The sequence below is a fragment of the Diadema antillarum genome, unplaced genomic scaffold, assembly GCF_040938485.1.
Source record: "Diadema antillarum isolate AM-2024a unplaced genomic scaffold, OU_Dant_1.0 seq00000172_RagTag, whole genome shotgun sequence".
In the NCBI taxonomy this organism is placed as follows: Eukaryota; Metazoa; Echinodermata; class Echinoidea; order Diadematoida; family Diadematidae; genus Diadema; species Diadema antillarum.
In genome coordinates, this window is record NW_027271241.1 from 958449 (window position 1) to 964628 (window position 6180).

The 6180-nt window shown below is 33.4% G+C and overlaps 1 long non-coding RNA gene across 1 annotated transcript; it reads left to right on the forward strand.

Annotated features, from left to right (window-relative positions):
- The first annotated feature begins 320 nt into the window (after positions 1-320).
- On the forward strand, positions 321-4797 carry LOC139728316 (uncharacterized). The gene is made up of 4 exons (XR_011710801.1): positions 321-367; positions 2010-2060; positions 3471-3521; positions 4692-4797. It is a non-coding gene; the product is annotated as an uncharacterized lncRNA (long non-coding RNA).
- Positions 4798-6180: the final 1383 nt, after the last annotated feature.

Consider the following 6180-nt stretch of genomic DNA (forward strand, 5'->3'; position numbering starts at 1 on the left):
TGTTTGTATATGAACGCACCAGTGAGGACTCGCTTGCAATGTTAACTATACAGCAGCGACTACTGAATTTCATTACATTTTCTTTGTTTTCGTTCCTTCATTCATAGTTTATAGATTACGAAATGCATTATATTCACCGAGATTATATATATATATATATATATATATATATATATATAACATATACCCATGCACAGAAACACATATAGGCCTAATATGCATAATAATTGTATTTATATGCATTATATAAGCTCCATATAATATACAAGAGGTGATTGCTCTCTTTTTTTCCCCATTCTTTTCCTCTTTACTGCAGGAAATGCACCTTGATACAAACTCTAACGTGATTCCGGGAAAGCGTGATCCGGTAAGGAAAGAGTGTGAACGCACCAGTAAGGTCAATCCCTGTTGAAATCCCTGTTAGAGTTATATAACACTTCTTTTTTAAATCACGAACCCCTATTTGTTTGTTTGTTTGCTTTTGTTTGTTTTTGACATTTCCGAAAGGGTCCGTTCTCCTAAAATGCCTGAAACCACCCGTCTGACATTTACAGTTTTAAGCTATATTATTACATTTCTGTGTTGTTGTTTTTTGATAGATTAGAAAATTATCATGCAATTTGGAAGCGGCAAAGGTCAACAAAAGTATGTAAGAAGTAAGCGACACACCGTTCTCTTGATAAATCTTTAATAGGCTTTCAACTAAACATTACATAAATTTTGCAAAAATAGACAACAGTGAGCCAATCTACATCATTTAGAAAGTTGTCAAAATGAGGGCAAAATTGCTGTACCTTCCGGGGAACAATAGGTTATCATGCACTTAATCTTCATATTGTTAAATGTATTTCCTATTATATTTTCTTTGCTGTATACATTATGTCAGTCTTCGTTCACTCTCTCTTTCTCTCTCTTATCTCGTTTTCTAGTAAGTATATACACACAGAGAAACATACATACGTTTAATCTTATGCATATGGATATACATGATATTACGGTACATTTTGTTCAAGAGTTGCTGCTCTTTTCGCCTTATTTTCCTTTTTACTGCAGGAAATGCACCTCGATACAAACTCTAACGTCATTCCAGGAAAACGTGATCCGGTAAGGAAAGATTATATGAACAAACCAGTGAGGAATTTATTTGCTCTCTTATTCTCTCTCCGTGTTTTTATCTTTCCCCTAAAATGTACCAGTCTTTGCTTTCTCTCTCTCTCTCTCTCTCTCTCTCTTCCTCTCTGCATAATAGATGCTTAAAGGTAGGGAATCCCATTTGCACGCCTTAAATGAAGAGTTGTATAAATACAGTGGTATGTTGAAGAGAATGTCATTTTAGAAACTCCCACAAAGTATTGAAAGTGGAAGGTAACATTTAGTACAGTTTTTTGACGGTTAGATTTTGAATTGAATTGTTTTCGGGGCTCACCGTAAATTCCAGTACATTACTAGGCTACCTTTGCAGACCCATGTACTGCATGTGTGTCCATCATGTATATTTTGTGAAGAAAGTTCATCAACACTTACAAACATTTCTATATACATTCTTACCACACAGTCTATATGTTATTACATCAGCTCTTGTACTTTTAGATTTGTGTTTATAGATCACAAATACAGAAGAATGCAACAAAAAGGCTTAAGTGTGGCTGACACACAGAACTACTGAGTAGTTGAGTTTTGTGCATTATTCAAATTTTAGATAACTGTTGACTTCCAAATTTCTAAGCAGTGGCCTAAGCAAGTCCGCTGAGGTTCATTTTTAATGTTTTGCTGCATTTTGGGAGGTCTGTAAAAGGTATCCCCTACCTTTAATATACATAATAATTGCCCACACACACACACACACACACACACACACACACACAGAAATATATATATATATATATATATATATATATATATATATATATATATATATAATTTATATTCATTCATGATATTAGGCTCCATATATTATGTCCAAGAGGTAATTGCTCTGTTACTTTGCGTTCTTTTCCTCTTTACTGCAGGAAATGCACCTCGATACAAACTCTAACGTCATTCCGGGAAAGCGAGATCCGGTAAGTGCAGAGTATGAACGCACCAGTGAGGACTTTATTTGCTCTCTTATTCTCTTTCTGTGTTTTTCTCTCCTACCAAAAATATACCAGTCTATGCCTTCTCTCTCTCTGTCTCTCTTCTTATCTTTATAATTGATATATATATATATATATATATATATATATATATATATATATGTATATATACTCACAGAAGGACTTAGAGATAATTTTACTTTATTTTATGTAGGCAGAGGCTAGCATACATTCATTCAAGAGGTAATTGCTCTTTTTGACTCCTTTTCCTCTTTACTGTAGGAAATGCACCTCGATACAAACTCTAACGTCATTCCTGGAAAGCGTGATCCGGTAAGTAAAGAATACGAACGAACCAGTGAGGTCTTAATTCCCTATTAACATCCCTGTTGAGTTCTATATCACTTTTTTATTTTTAATAAAAAGCTCGTGTTGTTGTTTTTTTTTTATTTGCATTGTCTAAATAACCGGACTTTGAGTTAAATCTCTCAGTACCACAAAAAAGTAAAGTACTTGTGGTAGAATAACATTTTCAAGATTGTCTTAATAATTAGTGAAATTTCCGAAAGCGTCCGTCTCATTTCCCCCAAAACGCCCGAAACCGCCTGTCTGATGTTTATAGTTTTAAGCTAATAAATTAGTTTTTTTACATTGATTATATCGATGAGTATGAACGCACCCGTGAAGAATTCACTTGCGATGTCAGCTATACTGTAGCGACTACTGAACTTCATTATTTTCTATGTGTTCTTTCCTTTATTCATTGTTTATAGATTATGATAAATGCTTTATATTTACCTACACTACACACACACACACACATATATATATATATGTATATATATATATATATATATATATATTATGTGTGTGTGTATATAATATTATATACCTATACACACACGCACAAAAACATGCGTAATGATAAATGCATAATAATTGTATTAATACGTATCATATTAACGTACGATTGCCATTTTTACGTTCTTTTCCTGTTTACTGCAGGAAATGCACCTCGATACAAACTCCAACGTCATTCCGGGAAAACGTGATCCGGTAAGGAAGAGTATGAACGTTTCAGTGAGGAATTTACTTGCGACGTCAACTATACTGTAGCGACTACTGAATTTCATGATTTTCTATGTGTTCTTTCCTTTATTCATCAGTGTTCATTGTTTATATAGATTATGTTATATGCTTGATATTTACCTACATTATATATATATATATATATATATATATATATATATATATATATTATATTATATCATATACCTATGCCCACACGCACAGAAGCACGCATAATGATAAATGCATAATAATTGTATTAATATGTATTAAATTAGCGTACATATTTTCGATTTTTTTTTTACGTTCTTTTTCTCTTTACTGCAGGAAATGCACCTCGATACAAACTCTAACGTGATTCCGGGAAAGCGTGATCCGGTAAGCAAAGAGTATGAACGCTCCAGTGAGGAATTCACTTGCTCTCTTATTCTCTTTCTGTTTTTTCTCTCTCCCCTTAAATATACAAGTCTATGCTTTCTTTCTCTCTCTTTTTCTCTTATGTTTTCTATATATGTATGTATATAATTACACATATACATATATGATATATTATGCATAATTAGATACACACTCTCACGGAAGGATACAGAGATACGTTTAATTTATGTCATGTATGATGTTAGCATAATTATTATATTCATTCAAGAGGTAATTGCTCTTTTTGCCTTCTTTTCCTCTTTACTGCAGGAAATGCACCTCGACACAAACTCTAACGTCATTCCGGGAAAGCGTGATCCGGTAAGCAAAGAGTATGAACGCACCAATGAAGCCAATCTCTACAACCCTCTTAGAGTTACATCTCCCGTTTCTTTGAAACAAGCATCCCGGCTGTTGTTTTTTTTTTACCATTGTCAATCCTTCCTTGTTTTATTTTTCTGCCGTCGGGAATTACTAATTCTTCACGTAAATGGAGACAATGGTTAATCACTAGCTTTTTTTAAGTAAGAAAAATCAAATCGTTTCAGTGATACTCGTTACATAACAAGAAATATTATTTAGATATTATTAACGTTGTCACACACATTAATTTCTTTGTTTTTCAGCAGCTTCAATCTCAATTATCCCAGTTCGATATAAATAAGCATACACTTGTATTTGTTTGTTTTTTTCATATATACTCTTCTGTTGATCGCAGAAATATCATTAATTGTAATGTTACCATAGTTTTACCATACGGAGCCCTTGCACTGAAATATGAAGTAATGAGTAACTAGGTTATACTCCAACACACCGCCAGAAGTACATGTCATCATTCACACTGGTATGATCTGATCAAAGATGTATTGTCGCAAGTTAGTGAAACAATGTATTAATCTTATATTGCCTATATGACTACTTTTATGTAAAGATATTCATCTATTATTGCTGGCTGTTGTTAGTTGTTGGGGTTTTTTTCACGCTTACACCATTATTATTCCAGTATGTCGCTGCAATGCATGAGTATGTCGATACAGTATTCGATTTTAGTGGAGTTCGTAAAAAAAGGTAAACTACAGACGATATCTCTATAGACATTGATGGATGTGTTTCCTTATTTCCTATTTTTAGATCTCTGCCTAGAAATCGTCCGAAGCAGACTGAGCCAAGCTTGTCATACCATGCATACGGTACGGAAGGATCCCATCAACTACGCCTGAGCCGTGATGTCCTGTCCCGTTATCTCTCTGAATCAACTATCATATTGACGTAAATTATAATCTGTTGACGCTAACTATCATAATGGTATATTGTTCTCTCTACGCCAACTGCAATTGCTCGTTTTTCATTGAAGAACCCTACCGCGTCAGCATTCTGCTTTATCTAATGAAGTGAAAGTGTTTAATTGGGCTTGTGTCTCTCTGTTGATAAGAAAATTTCCGATATCGGCGCTTATGTGGTATAGATCCCATGCATTTCGAAGGTCTTGTGAAAGTAATGCACAAACTGTAAACGACAGGATACGACTCAAGCAATGCTGCTACTCTACGAGATTTCCCCGCCACTTTTTTTTTCTCTCTTTTTCGGGTAAAAGAACAATATTATTTTTCAATAGTTACCTAATTTCTCCACAGCTTCATAATTCTGAGTGATATTTTTTTTCTTTCTACCGTATTCATTGCCTACATTTGTGTAAGATGATTGAAAATTATAGAGACTTTCTGAACGTACTACACACATGACTGAACAGTGTGAGCGGTGATTGTATTCGTACAAATTTCAGTTCATCCGTTAATATCTTCTGTTTTCACGCTCAAGTTCCATAATTCTATCCCTAAATTCGGGATGATTATAACTATATCATAGATGAATTTGATTAGTGCAAACATGTTCAAGTCATAGAGGCAAATGTCCACAGTCCTTGATCATGAAATTATATAGCTGCAATGTAGGGAAGTCCACATTTTACTATTTGATATGTTTTCGTCATTTATATCATTCTGTTTAGAGACGTCCACCATATCAACAATGTATTGAACGTTGTCATGCTCATGTATCAATACATATAACTTGTAATAAATTAGATTGTTATGCTATAGATCTTATGGAGATATAGAAAATATCAATAATTTTGACAGGTATCGAAAGAATTGAAATCTATATGATTTTTACAATAAACAATTTTTACCTCCGAAGAAATGTCAGTAGGCATGTTGGCATTTTTTAATTATTTTCAGATGTTAAACTAATCCCTGCTTGTTCCATATAATAGCAATCAAATTGATGAAACAGAAATAATACGTCATAAAATACCATGAAGATTATTTCGAGGGTTTTGTTCTCTTCTATAAGACTTCCTTACTTAATGTGATGTATCGTCTTTTAAAGTCTGCTGTATAGACCTACAGTGACCTTGTATCAATAAAGAATAAAACTTCAGGAAATTACATGTTTAATGTCCATGTAATATATTTTTTCTTTTAAATAAACATTATAAACTGTGGTTGGTGTACTTTTAGTTAAAATGAGGATACATTTACATGTAAAGAAATGCAAATTGAGAGCGATATTTTTCTGACAGGTTAATCGGAGTTATAGGTTCTTCGTATGTCACATAGTT